The following is a 15,304-nucleotide window of genomic DNA, read 5'->3' as shown; positions in this document are numbered from 1 at the left end:
GTTTGCCTTTTTCAGTCGGTTATTTCATAAAACACGAAATTCACTTGTTTTAATACAAATGCTAATTCAATTGTTTTTTATGGATAAAGCCATATTTTGTATACACTTCACATTACTTTACCATCCCTCTACTGACAGGACACTAGGCCGCTCTGGGTTTCAGCCCTTATAAATATTTCAGGAACAGATCTGAATACAGGTCTGTACAGCCTTTGAGAGGAGGGGTGTGCAGGCTGAACATCTTAGAAGTTTACAGTCCCAGTGGGGAAGTGAAAAGCCAAGAGGGCAGCTTTGATAAGAACCTCAGGTGTGTGCTGATAGGGATTTGGTGCCCCAATGCCAGAGGGAGAGATGTAGCTGTTGCCCCTGACAACAGAAGTCTTCCCAGGTTTCTGAGCAATGCTGAGCATAAGTTTTGTCTGTCTCTTAGCCATCCTTCCACCCTGTCAAAGGTCAACCTGAGCTGAGCCTAGACTGTCATTTTGGGGAGATTTGAGACTTAACAATAATGAGCAAAGGAATCCTCCCCACTGTTCCTATTGTGCATGGGAAAGAATGAATTAAATGAAGAAAACCCTACTAGGAGAGCACATATTAAAAAATAAGAATACAATGACTTTGTGAAATTCATAGGCAAATGGAAGGAACTGGAAAATATCATCCTGAGTGAGGTAACCCAATCACAGAAAAATACACATGGTATGCTCTCATTGATAAGTGGATATCAGCCCAAATGCTCGAATTACCCTAGATGCACAGAACACATGAAAATCAAGAAGGATGACCAAAATGCAAATGCATCACTCCTTCTTTAAAAGGGGAACAAGAATACCCTTGGGAGGGAATAGGGAGGCAAAGTTTAGAACAGACAGAGAAGGAACACCCATTCAGAGCCTGCCCCACATGTGGCCCATACATACACAGCCACCAAGATGGATGAAGCAAAGAAGTGCAGGCCGACAGGAACTGGATGTAGATCGCTCCTGAGAGACACAGCCAGAATACAGCAAATACAGAGGCGAATGCCAATAGCAAACCACTGAACTGAGAACGGGACCCACATTGAAGGAATCAGAGAAAGGACCGAAAGAGCTTGAAGGGGCTTGAGACCCCATATGAACAACAATGCCAACCAACCAGAGCTTCCAGGGACTAAGCCACGACCCAAAGACTATACATGGACTGACCCTGGGCTCCAACTGCTTAGGTAGCAATGAATAGCCTAGTAAGATCACCAGTGGAAGGGGAAGCCCTTGGTCCTGCCAAGACTAAACCCCCAGTGGATGGGATTCTTGAGGAGAGGGCAGTAATGAGGGGAGGATGGGGAGGAAACCACCCATATAGAAGGGGAGGGAGAAGGGTTAGGGGGATGCTGGCCTGGAAACCGGGAAAGGGAATAACATTTGAAATGTAAATAAGAAATACCCAATTTAATAAATATGGAAAAATAAGAATATAGTCACATACATGACTGTCTTGCTTAGCCTCAAGATAATACAGTGTTTGAAATAACTGAGTCCAGGGCACTGTAGGAAAAGACACAGAACAGCTCTTCTGTGTCCAAGAGTCCATCAATATTGGTCATATCTGTGTGTAACATAAATATAAAAATTATTTAATAAATGACACACATTTATGGTTTCTAAAGAAAAGAAAAGAAAGAAAGATTTAAAATTCATGAGGACTTCCATAACTGGATCAAGTGTTTCCAGAGAAACTCATCCCAGACTTTATTCCACAGGGACAAATCAGTATTAGCTTTAGAGAAGGAACTGTGACAGACTACCGCCATCACTGTCTCCATTTAACAATTTAGGTTCAGGAAAAAGAAAGCAACATGCAGTGGTGGGAAGAAGCAAAATTCTCTTCCCAGAGGATATGATTCTTTGCATACTAATACAAGGGAATCTACGGATAAACAATTTGAAACTTAAAAAGCTCACTAACCTTAGGAATCAAGAAGTAGTTCTGACAATGAGTTAAAAATGTTAGGATGGCTTTGGGGACCCGAAGTCATGCTTGTCTACATGGTGGGTACGAGGCCAGCCCAGGCTACTTGAGACTCTATCTAAAACAAGAACTCATAGCCATATTGGAAATAAATAAACAATGTGCTCTCTTGTTCTCTAGCTTGGTAAATACCCCGTGGAAACACTAGTGCAGAAGGCAAGGGGCTCTAAAAAGTCACTCTGATGATGTCATCTAACCCACACTGCCTTCCAGAACCTCATCTGTAAACATCGTAGACTGTTTCCACTCTTGGTCCCACACAGTGGGGCATAAATTTTAGCAAGTGGTTTTGTAGGAGGTGAGGAGAGACTATGTTGAGACTATACCAGGTGGTAAGAGAAATGTGACAGTGTCTTGACAGCTCAAATTTTTTTGCCACCATGACCCTTAGGAGCAGAATGAGAAGTGCTCCCTTTACAGACCATGTAAGCAAGTTCATCAATTGCAGTTGTTCCTGCTTTATTAATAATGGAGAGTTTAAGGACACCAGCTCAATGTGTGACTCAGGACCTTTACATACTGAGCCGTCTTCTCATTCCTGTACGACTGCGTTCACTCTGACAAATTCATTCCCTTGCTCATGGTTAGCAAATGTTGACTTAAAGATCTGTCCTGATATCTCTCTTTCCTTGTTTCCTACTGATCCATCAGTCTGTGGATTGTTTATTGATCTCTGGACAGGACATCTGGCTGGACTCAGTGTTTCCTCCTGCTTAGCCTTCTAAGCTCGTTTAACACCCAACTTCTGTGAGGATAGATGTACTGTGGCTCACATCACACTCAGATTCCTAGGGATTCCCCAGTCTTTTATTATCATTAAAACACATAAAGAATCTGGGGACTCATTCTTCTGCTTTTCCCACAAAATTTTATTCATGGATTGTGAAAGTGAACCCTGATCAGTGTTCTCTGGAGATGATCTGCAGACTTGGAAAAAACATTACCAATGAATTTAATGAAAATGGATTAGGATGCTTGGTCCTGACGCTACTTAAGCAGCTATTCTACATCTTGTTAGGAAAACAAAGCACTTAATTAAATTCATATAATAAAGAATAGGTTATTCTAAAAGAGGCAGCAGAAGATTATGAGACTTCACTGAGCTGGAACAGCTTTGGCTTGAGGTACCAGCGAGGCCTCGTGGGAAAGGGAGGAAGTGAGTAGGGCCCAAGAAGGAGGATATTAGGGAACACAAAAATGAAGGGCATCGGGGGAGAGGAGATGGTGTGGTTAAAGTCAGCGAGACAGAAAGCACAGTATCCAGCTCCTTAGGTCCTTTGTGATGCTATGGCATAATGCTGGACAGAAGAACTGGGGGAGAAAAGGATTCAGTCTATTAACGTGGGGGAGAAAAGGAAGAGCAGCTCAGAACTTGGTGGTAGGAGCATGTGACAGAGACTGCTCTCATGAAAGAAGCAGAAACCCTGGGAACCAGGGGCTCAGAGTACCGCACAAGACTGCCCCAGGGAAATCCTTTTGGAATTAGGCCTTACCTCCTAAAGCCACTCAGAGTTTATTAGCATGTACTTGAAAAGGGTAGTCTTGGTCACACGGAAACTTTGAGTTGCAAAAGAAAAACAAAGCCTGTGAGAGATGTTTCAGATTCAAGTTATCACATCTAGGAAATGATGCGTAGGTGGAAGAACACTTATCACCAGCAAGAGGAGAGAGATAAAAATATTGTCGGCTAACTCTTAGCACTTCTTAAAATCCTAGGCAGCCCACAAAGTGCTTTGCAGCCACCATGCATTTGATGTCCACACACCCTAAAGGCGCAGGAACCTTTTCCATTTTCACACAACAGGTTCCTTACGATCAAGTGACTGCCCACCGTTGCACACACAGGCAGTGTCTGCAAGGGTCTGAAGCCAGAGATTAGTTTCAGAGAGGACACTAAGCAATGTTGCAGATACTGTGTGGAATCCAGAATTCCAGGCACATAGAGATCCAGGAGCCCAGTAATGGAGGGTGCAAAGAAAGGAAAGGAAGACGTTGTTTACAGTTCCATCTATTCAGGAAACCATGGCTCAGGTAGAGAAAGCCTTAAAGAAAGTGATTTGCTCTCCCTGAAGTCTTTGCACAAACTACACTTGCTGTGAGGGGGAAGAAACCCAGACTCAGAGCATTAACCTAGGAGAACAGGCAGCCATGGGTATAAAACATTTATCTAGGATTTCCATGCTCTGGGCAAGAACATGAGTGACGTGTTTATGACCTTTGGGGCCCGTTATACTAGTGCTCTCCCTCACCGGCTTGCAGAACTGAGGGAGCACAGTGCCATTTTGAATCTGAAGGTAAAGTGACCAAGGATGAGAGGAAAGGCTCAGAGGCCAGAAGAGAGGGAAAAGCTTGGGAGCAAGGATGGGTATGTATGCATCTGAGGAAAGGAGGTAGAGGCTAGCGAGGTCTATTTCTGATAACCTCGGCCACCGGCCCAGTAGGCAGCAGTTCCTGTGTAGAAGAGGTAGGGTGGCTACAGGTAGAGACTTAAAAATTGTGGGGATGACTGAAAACTGTCTGGGGAACGATAAGCACTGTGTTGAGTCTGGAGTGTGATAACTCACATCTCACCCACCACCATGGGCCTCGTGAGAGCACAGCAGCACCTTGTGCCCTTCTGTTATGCCGGGACATTGAATCAGGCCCTTTGCCTGTCCAGCTCACTCTCCCAAGAGGTTCATTCCTTTTACTCTTCCTAACTTCCTGACCCACCATCTAAACTTCCCTCCTGACAGTGGATTTTGGTTTTGCTTCTCCATCTAAGTCAAGGGCCCTAAGTTAATGTTCAGAGATTGTTTAGGACTAAGTGAGCAGCAGCTTAAACCCTGAAACTTTAGAAACACTGATTGCAGAGTCACAGTGCAGGTCTGGGGTAATAATTCAATCATTACCTATGAGGATATGAGTTTGATCCCCAAAACCCATGTTTAAATGAAAAGTCACCGGCTGGAGAGATGGCTCAGCGGTTAAGAGCACTGACGTCTCTTCCAGAGGTCCTGAGTTCAATTCCCAGCAACCACATGGTGGCTCACAACCATCTGTAATGGAATCCGATGCCCTCTTCTGGTGTGTCTGAAGACAGCTACAGTGTATTCATATACATAAAAAAAATAAACAAAATCTTTAAAAAAAAATGAAAAGCATATGTGGATGTGCACACTTGTAATCCCAGTGTAGATGAGAAATGCTGACCTGTGGTGCTCACTGTCTAGACTGTATGGCCTATTTAATTGGTGAACTAGTGAAGTATCAGTTTGTGTGTGTGTGTGTGTGTGTGTGTGTGTGTGTGTGTGTTGTGTGTGTATACACTGGCGCGTGTACACACGTGCACATGCACATGTGTGTTCCCCATGTTCCATGTATATGTGAACACGCACAGACACACAGACACAGAAACAGACACAGACACAGACAGACAGATAGACAGACACACACACACACACACACACACACACACACACACACACACACAAACACACAGAGATACACTGCATTAAAAGAAACGCAGGAGGGTGCAAACAGCCTTGACAGCAGGAATCGGGCAGTTCGTGCGGGAATCTGGTTGGCATAAATCCCATCACTGCTCTTTCCTGCCTATCCTATGCTCCTGAAGGCTGACCCAGACTCTGTAGAAAAGGCTCCCCTGCCCACATCGTCCATGTTGGTTTAGGTCAACAGAAATGGCTGTGAGTTGGATCATGGTTAGGGCAGAGGTCAGGACACTCATCCCTCCAGTTCTCTCCTGTGTGTCTCCAGGTGGGCAGTGGCTCACGAAAGGTCCCAGTTCTTTCTGGAAGCTTCTTCCAGGTCAATGACCACAGCTTCAGCTTTGCTGTTGAAGTTCCCACTCACCCCTACGCACTTGTTCTGATTAAGAACTGTGGTGCTAGTGTCTGAGGGCTGCACTGCCTTTGTTCTCCTTTCACATCTCTCTAAGCTCTTCACTAACTCTGCTGTCTCCATTTCCGCCACTTAGATGTGGCTTCTCTTTCCTGCCACAAGCTGACTGAATCCATCCCAATCCAGAATAAATCTACATAGGATCTGTTCAAGACAAGACAGCGTCTACAGAACTTGAATTGTCAGAGTCCTAGGCCTGACAAAAAGTGATTAATCTTTATCTGAATGTCCCCCTGTTATCAGATATAATAAATTTCTAACCAACTTCATATTTTGCCTTCTCCTCATTGGTGCTGTAGGCTTTTCCCCTCCCCTGTAGAGTCTTCATTTAGGAATTTACTATGTGTAGACCGCTTCTTACAGGTCAGGGTCTATGTTAAGCATTCAGAGATGCCTGGAACAATGTTCCATCTCCCTGTAGACACAGTCACGGTAGGAGGAGTCCCCTAGCTGACAGAAAACTATGTGATCTGTATTTCTGTAAAGAATCAGCAGTGGCTTCATGTGACAAAGCACAGAGTAACTCTGCTGGCTTTTCTAAGTCACACTTCAGCCCAGACTTAAAGGAAACTTAGTGTCCATCAGGAGATGGAGCTTCAGAGTGAGAGAATCATCTAAGGAAAGACAGTGGAGAGATAAATAGCTGTCCTGCACACTGCAGCCCAGGAAAAATGGTGAATAGGCCTCGCTTTCAGAAATATGATTCCACCATGTAGCCTTCTTCCTAAGGTTTTCACCAAGCCACAAATGCCCACCTACTACATATGCATCATTGGATTGTTTTATGAATCTGGCCTTCACAATCCAATCACATCCTAGAGACCCCACATCAGAGCTCTGGGATGCTGGAGACCAAACTTTCCATGTGTGAGATATAGACAGACAGACAGACAGACAGAGACAGAATACACACTTTGTGTCTGTATGTTTGTGTGTATTTGTATTCCAACATATCTAATAAAGGATCAGTCACCAGTTTCAAGGAGACAGAGCATGAGGAGAGGCTTTGACTAAAGCCCCAGGAAAGTAAAGAACCCAAGGCCCCAGATTGCTGGTGCACCAGCCTTCCTGACCCACAGCGCTCCTGAGATCCACACACAGCACTGCCTGCCAAAAGTTTGCAGAGCTTAACCAATTTTCTAAAACCCTGGGAATGGGAAAGGAGCTTTCACAACATACTCTGGTGCTCACAGAGAGCTTTTAGATAAAGATTGCAAAACTGAATTCATTAGCCCAGGATAGAAGGTAGGAAGACACTAGGAAAATTCCAACCATAATGTCCAGAAGGAACTGATCCTTTGGATAAACAACTTGATAAGCAAAGAAAACATCTGGGCCTCAGGGGTGATCTGCTTCTCCTTTGGTGCAGCTGCTAAATCATGTTTGCTTGAAACTTGATATTTTACTTCAGAAGATCTTCTTAAACTGCACTTAGGTCTCTAAGTGCCTGTGGCTGTGGAGTGGTTTTCCGTTTCCTTGTTTTCCCTCTCATCGGCACTCGTGCGCTCTCGCTTGTTTCCCAGTTTCTCTCTGTATCGATGCTCGGCCCTGGGTCTTTTTGTTCACTCTCTTGTGTCTACTCTCACGGGCTTATGCACCTAAGTCGTCTGCTGCAGTTTGTTTGTGTCCAGAGGCTTCCAGGAGAAAACTTCTTTGCCCCTCCATTTTCTCTTCTTCCTCCAGGGTTAGCAAAGTCACCCTGCTCTTCATTTCCAAAGAACTGAGTCTGGGCAAGTTCCCAACAGCTGACATTAATTATTCTCTCTCAAGGATTGATTACTTGGGCCAAGAGTCCCCAGGCATGGCTGCTAGTGGATGCTTGCTCATGGCTCTTTGAGGAAGTCCAAGTCTCCATTCGGATCACAGGGAAGAGAGCCCAACCACAGCTGTCTACAACTCAGTTAGAGGGTGATTGGAGGGAAAAGCTGTTTGTACACTTAGACTCTCATCTCTAATTCATGCCTTTGAGGGCTGTCACCAGTCATCTCATTAGCGTACACACATACCCCTATTGTTTACAGATCTGAAACGTCTCAGACACTCATGTAATAAAGTATTCCAAAAACACTAGAATAAAAGTTACTCTGAGCATCTCATCATTTGGGGAATCATAATACTTTATGAGATATCTGTTCTATCCAGAGGAAAATACCAACATCTACTCCTTACATAAAGTATCACCACCAACATTATTATTTTCTTTCCTATTTATCATGAATTTTCAATTTCAGAGACATAGATCTATTAGTCTAATGGCTCAATCCCCCATGTGCTCCACAGCACAGATTTAATAGTTTCTTCACTGTTTTTAGCTTTTGGTTTTTAATTTCACTTCATTGAATTGTTACTGCTTAGGAACTTGCAAGGTCGGTGTGTACTGATATTAGAGCTTCTGAGGATGTGGACTGAAAATATCATTACGTAATTAATGATTGCTCTGAAGAGCCTCTGGTGTCCTGTGACTCTATATCACCAAGACTAGCTGAGTAGACTTTCTTTCCTTTTAAAAATCACATTGTTTATTCATTTATTTATCTGATCATTTATTGATGCGTGCATGCACATGTTACATTGTGTGTGTGAAGACAGAGGACAACTCACAGGAGCTGGTTGCTAGGTTCCTTCCTTTATTTTCTAGGGTGGGGTCTCTCGTGGACCTAGGAGCTTGTCCTTTGATTGTCTAGGTAGCCATCTTGCCCCGAGGATCCAGTCTCTGCTTCCTGAACTTTGCATGGAGTTAGAGGCGAGCTGTTGGACCTATTGAAACTCTGGTCCCTACACTTACATGGCCAATACCTTATCCAGTGAGCCATCTTCCCCGCTCTGATGCACTAGCTTCATTCTCTTCCCGATATCTTGAAAGTATTAACTGGTAGGTCAAATTTTAGTGTTTAAATAGTAGTCCTTTATACAGGCTCTACAGGTTAGAATATTAATGCCTTGTTTGGTATAGTGTTTGCCATGTTGAGAAAATTAACTGGGAAGATGAAGGAAGGTGGGACCCCAGCTTTTTGTTAGATTGTAGGGAATGTTGCACTTTTACCTCATTGTAAGTGCTCAGTTCCTAGATTCCTCGCACTCGTTTTACTGAATGTGTATTCTGTGCTTCTAGTCGGTGAAAAATAGTTCTTTGTTTTTGATTTCCGTTTTTTCAAATTCAAAATCTACATTAACTATAGTTCATTTATATGATATATACATATATCCTATAAGATATTTACACATATTATCATACAAATGTTATGGGTCCCACCTATTTTGTACTTTTCTTACTTTGAATTCACTATATATTTGACATTACCACACTGTCATATATATATAGTGAATATATATATATATATATTTATTTAGAGAGAGAGAGGGAGAGAGAGAGAGAGAGAGAGATTATTTAAGTTACTCAGGAATTTTGACACATGTTCTTGACTGGTAGAGACTACTGATACTAAAACTTTAAGGTGTTTTAACATGGTACCCCCCCACCCCCTTGATTAATGCCTCTCCATGCTTCCTGCCCCATTCCATTTCTTTCTCTCAATCTCAGAATATGAACATTTATTCCCAGGTTTGAAAAAAATTGTTTCTCATGTTTTCATTTCTTCTTTTCACATCCAAAATTATCACATCCTACACTGCGCTCTCACAAACCACCAGTGACTTCCTAATGGCAAATCCCACAAACGCAGCCCTCCTTTCTCCTGATCACTCTGTGAGACCCGAGCCATTTGTACTGTGGGCAATTCTGCTAATTCTCTACCACAGAGCACCGTCCCCTCCTTTCTTCCCTACACAACAATGGTTTTAGTCCAGGTGGTCTGTGTCTAATTAAAGGCCTGGCTTTCTCATCTTCTCTTGCAGAAGATATAGAAGTTGACAATGTCATACTCATTAGACCAACTCCAACCACCCTATCGTGCTGTAAGACAAATTGTAAAGAGTCATCAGCATGACACAGTATGACTATTTGTTGTTATTTTAGTTTATGTATGACCCAAATGTGTACTCTCATGTTGGTGGTAAGCATCCCACATTGTCATTCTAAGGCCCGGATTGTTTCCAGGGTCATTTCTTTCTAGGTCCTCCCATGGCCTCTGTTCAGACAGGGCAGAGAAATGGATCAGAGACTAGACAGCAAGGGACTCAGCTATAAAATGGCAGATAACTACACAGGAGAGCAGAAAATGTAGCTTGTGCCTGCCTAAGATGAAAAACTGGTCTGGTAAATGACAAGACAGTCTCTGCCATAAGGTTAAGTCACCCAGCTCCCCAGCTCTGTCCCAGCTCGATTAGAAGGCCCAGCTCCCCGGCTCCCTGTCTTCTAGGGTGTGAAGTGTCACTGGATCTGTTCCTTATGGCACAGATCAGTGTTTCTCTCTCACTGTGCCATAACAAACATATGAGTCAACATTTCCCCTTCTTCTTATTGTTGTTATAACCCACAAGGTAGTTTGCACTGGGCTACAATTCTAAGCAATTTGCCAACCTCCACCACCCATGAGCTTCTGCAGCTGTGAAAGGTGAAGCTTGAGAACTAGAGACTGAGATAAAAGAACAGGTTAGCTCAGCTGTGCTTTCAAGTCCGCAACAATGGGAAAAATTACAAAATTGTAGTCATGTTGGTTGTTGTTCATAATAATGCTTTGCCAAAAGCAAAAGAGGTAACATGAGGGTTTTAAGACAAAGATCACAATGTCTTGCTGTGTAGACCCACAACACCCCTATGAGTTTAATTCACTCTGAGATTCCACACCAAATCCTTTTGCTTACTGCCAACCCTCTCTTCCTCCCATGTTTATCAACTTGGCTAGGGTGTACTGTTTGTTGTTGAACAATTGGGAAATAGTGTCCAATCAATATAGTATGTGTTTGTGTTCAAGATTATCACAGAAACTGGTAATTTCTCCTCCCTCCTCTTTTCCCCTCCTCTCCCTTGTGATAACCATTCATTCTGAGAATTAGGTGTTTACAACTTCCGATTGTTTTATTCCTGAATTTATCCTGAGGAAAATAAAGCATGTAATTTAAAAACTTCATAAACTAACATCAGTTCATACCACAGATACAGAAAGCGATCAGTTATTTGACTCTTCTTCTAGGGCTCCCTTCAGGTATCTAAAATACTGTTGGATCCAAGATTTGCATCTTCATACAACTTGTATTTATTCACATGGACTGTGCCTAATAGCTGCATAGATCTTTGCTTTTTAGAATAAGAGCTTCAATTTGTTTAAGACTTTAAATAGTCTTTTATCAGGAGCCATCTAGGAGAAGCTAAAACCTAGCAATGATCTTTCTGAGATGGTTCCGCCATGGACTGGAAAGTCATGACACATTTACTCCATTATAAAAGGCTGAGACAATTTTATTTGAAGAACAATTTCTGGTATTAATATGCTTTTCCTGTTATTATTAAATGTATACCAATAACTAGGTTGATCCACCTTTTTTTGGTAGATTTCTGCAGACCTTCATATAGATAATTATTCTATAGAATTTCCTAAATTGACTCAAATTATTTTAGGAAGAATGTTTCTAGAGATGGTCTTAGTTGCTAGAAAGATGCAAAAAAATTAGAATCAAGGGTAGAATATGCCCACTGTTCATAACAGTAAGTAGAGGTTGCAATAAGAAATACAATGAGCATTCATAATTACACTATAAAGGGAAATAGACTTGGGACAAATCTGTGTTCAAGGAAAAACATTTAGGCTAAGAATTAAGTGACAGGTGTGCACTATGATAAGGCAAGGTCATGTGAAAACTGTTGCTTTGAACTTATAATGAGCTTATAGAATGAGACACTGCTTTGAACTTAATATCAAAAATCCGTATGTAACTCCCAGTTTGTTAACATTTCATCTATGGGGTAATTTCCTAAGGAACTTATTGTCTAAGAATGTATAAAAAGGCCAGAGAAAAGAAATAAAGTTGTTGGTTGAATTTTTGGCTTGTGGAGCTCTGCCCTATCCATCCATCCATCCATCCATCCATCCATCCATCCATCCATCCATCCAAATGTTTATGTCTTTTTGTTTGTGCATACATGTGCAGGTATATGTGTATATATGTAAACATGCATGAATACTTGTGGAGTTGATTGTGATAGAGGATCATTCTGGCCAGAGTGTGAATGTAGGAATGCATAGATTTCTGTGCATATTTGCCTATATCTAGCAGTTTGATTCTTTTCCTTTCCTTTCTCTCTGGTTAACAAGGAGTTAACTACCCAGGCTGGTCAGAGAAAGGAGCACTAGCAATAAAGCCTTTACTGAATCCCTACATGTGTTAGTCACCAGATATTAAGGCTTATTTAGCACAAGTGAGAAAGTGTTAAGTTTTTAGCAGAGAACAGTAATAAAGAGTCAAGTTTCTGAAGCACTTAATGAAGCACAGAACAGTAACAGAGAGTTGTAAAATAAAGATACAGCATTTCGTAAAACACAGAGATTTATAAAGAGAAAAAGAAGCCACAGAGAGTTAAAGAGAAAAGAGGACAGAGGTTTTCAGCCACAGAATAAGCAAGAGACTGTTAAGTCTACAGAAGCCATCAGTGAGCATTCAGTACAGTTGGAGAGCTACAAGACCAGAGAGTATCAGTCTTTAAGGCTACATCCTATTATGTGTCTGGGTTGTAACCATTTCAGACTGGGATGACTCCCTGCAGTCTTTCCTTCAGGGTATGGAAAAATAGTAAAAGGCATCATGCAGTCTTCATTCATTCAGTAAACACTTATTAAGGCCCTATGGTGTGCATAACTGGGATACAGGAAGACAGAGGAGACCTAGACACAGCCCTTAAGAGACATCACCTTATATACAAACAAACACACCTTACAGTAAACACTGGGATTTTGACAGAGGCTGAGAGACAGTAACTTAGGTTTGGACCAAAGAACTTCCTAGAAGAATCTCAAGACTGTTTAGTCATCAGAGGGATGAACTAACTCTCTGAGATCAGGCTATAGGCAGATAAATCAAAGGCAGTAATGTAGCCACCAGGAGACATTTTCAGGTGTTCAGTGAAGGACTTTTGTGAGAAGGATCAAATTCCTGTTTCCCTGTCAGTCCAGCTTTCCTTCTCCAGGTTCCGTTCAAGGCAAACATCCCACACATCCTATCCTACTCTCCAGCTCCGTGTCTGCTCTGCCTGGACCAAACCAACTGCACCTCCAACAGCTTCTTGACAGCCAGGGCCAAACTGCTGACAAGGGTCAGGAATCAGTGGGGCTCCACAGCCTGAAGATGGGAAAATGTATGCCTCAGTGCCATCACCCAAAGACAAGTTCAGAATTCATCCTGACCCCTAGGGCTTAAGCTACTTCTACAAGAAAATTGAAATTGAGGTTTCTTTTTCAAGTATAGTCCCTAGCACATGGAGAAACCTATGTTGACTCACACAAGGATACACAAAGCTAGGAAGAATGGCTAAGACCTAGAATCACTGGAAAATTTAATTTCCCAATTTAAAAACAAAACTGTCTATCTCCACGTGTCTTTCTCTGTGTCTCTGTGTTTCTGTCTCTGTCTCTGTCTCTGTCTCTCTCTCTCTCTGTGTGTGTGTGTGTGTGTGTATGTGTGTCTGTCTGTGTCTGTCTGTCTGTCTGTCTGTCTGTCTGTCTGTGCGCTCACTAGTGCATATCTGGATTCTTGCCACAATACAGGATTAACTGGTTGTAGCAGGGCTGGAATAGAGAAGACAAAGAAACAATTAAAATGCAAATAAATTTAGCTAAACATGCCAAAATGATATTGGGGCAGACCAGAGCACAATCTATTGACTGGGCACAGATACACACAGGATGACACTTTGTGATTTATACACAGGGCTGTGGCTCCAGCTTCTAAGTGTATCATGGAAACCGCAGGTTCCTTACTTTTACGATCACTTCTTAATGTCCTCTCCAAAGTAGAAGCTTAGGAAATCCAAAGATTTGGAAGCCACCCTACACTCATGATGGGTTTGTTATGTGAATACAAAGAGCTTGATTTCTGTATGTCTCTTTTTCTTTATTTGAATGTGAATAATGGGGGCTTCAGTGTCATGATTTATCATAAGGATAAATGACTGACATCTTATAGGGCCTTACAGAGCATGGGATTCACATTCTAGGTGCACAGCAATTAGCCTGGGGAATTAAAAAAACAACAACAAACAAAACAAACAAAAATGTTCTAAGCCCTTGAATTAAAGGCACATGTCACCTCTCCCTACCACTCTATGTATTTGTAATTAAGTAAATAATATTATTACTGTGTGGAGAGCACACCATGTGAGTGTGTGGAGGTCAGAGCACAAGTGTGTCCAGTCACTTCTCTCCTCCCACCTTTATGTGCGTTCCACACAGTAAGCCCATCTTGTCAGACTTGCATGGCAAGCACCTTTACTCAGTGAGCCATCTTTGCAAGTGTTTCTAAAGCATGCTCAAGACAAGTGAACCTTCACTTTAAAAAACTGAGATCAAGAGATGGCAGGCTTCGTGGCTAGGAAAGACGAGACTCAGTCCTCACAGGAAACCTCCCAAGACCTTCCACAACAATGACACTGTATACCTCTCACGAGCTGCATGAGATGACATGGAGGTGGTCTCTAGCGTGAGATATTCTCATTAAAAGTTTCTAAGAAAAACAGAAGCTAGGCCTGCTTACTCTGAAAGCTGACAGAAAAACATAAGATTGTAAAGGTCACATGACATTTTGCCTTCCCTTTCTAGTTGTAAGTGCATATGAAACCAACAGCACTCTCCTCAGCCTCACAGGAGGAGGAGCTCAAGAGGGTACCAGATGCTTGAACAAATGGTAATGTCCTAGTTCTACAGTGATGTCATTTGGTAGGGTTCCTAGGATCAGGGACAAATGACTTGATGTTGTATTGAGGATTGGGTGGAGAGCAGCAAAGCAGGCAGGAAATGTTCCAGGAAAGCACGTGGTCCAGGCCAGCTGAATTAACCAGGAGGAAGCCTGTGGTTTCTTTAATTGCATCCATTCAAATCTTCATTCTTTGAAACACAACTTGTGTAACCTCCATCAGGGTCCCACAGCTCACTTTGAAATTGTTTGATTTTAAAAAGTGATTCAACTGTTTAGGCTCCCTACTCCCTCTGCCCTGCACTTTTGGCACACAGACAACTACGGAGAAGTAGAGAAAGGCACCAAGAATCAAGTGAGTGTCCTTCAGGATCAGGCCAAGCAATGCCCTAACAGAATTCCTCAACTGAGTTTACTGGATCATCTGCGGATAGCACAACAGGACCTCAGGGAATGCTGAATTACTGATACTGAAATAAACAATGAGTTTGTCTTGAGAAGAGACCCCGCCCTCAGATTCCACTGCCATTGGTCATAGAACTTCCTTCCCCTTCCACTCTATCATGGGCACATGGGACTAGTCTAAATTAAA

At 42.4% G+C, this 15,304-nt stretch overlaps 1 long non-coding RNA gene across 1 annotated transcript in view; it reads left to right on the top strand.

The window, feature by feature from the left end:
• The window catches only part of LOC134482088 (uncharacterized), a 74,265-nt gene that overhangs the window by 50,659 nt on the left and 8,302 nt on the right, over positions 1–15,304 (top strand). The gene's annotated exons all lie outside the window — the stretch shown is intronic.

The sequence above is a fragment of the Rattus norvegicus genome, chromosome 15, assembly GCF_036323735.1.
Source record: "Rattus norvegicus strain BN/NHsdMcwi chromosome 15, GRCr8, whole genome shotgun sequence".
Taxonomy (NCBI): Eukaryota; Metazoa; Chordata; class Mammalia; order Rodentia; family Muridae; genus Rattus; species Rattus norvegicus.
Note: the sequence above shows the minus strand (reverse complement) of the source record. Positions and strands in the feature narration are given on the sequence as shown.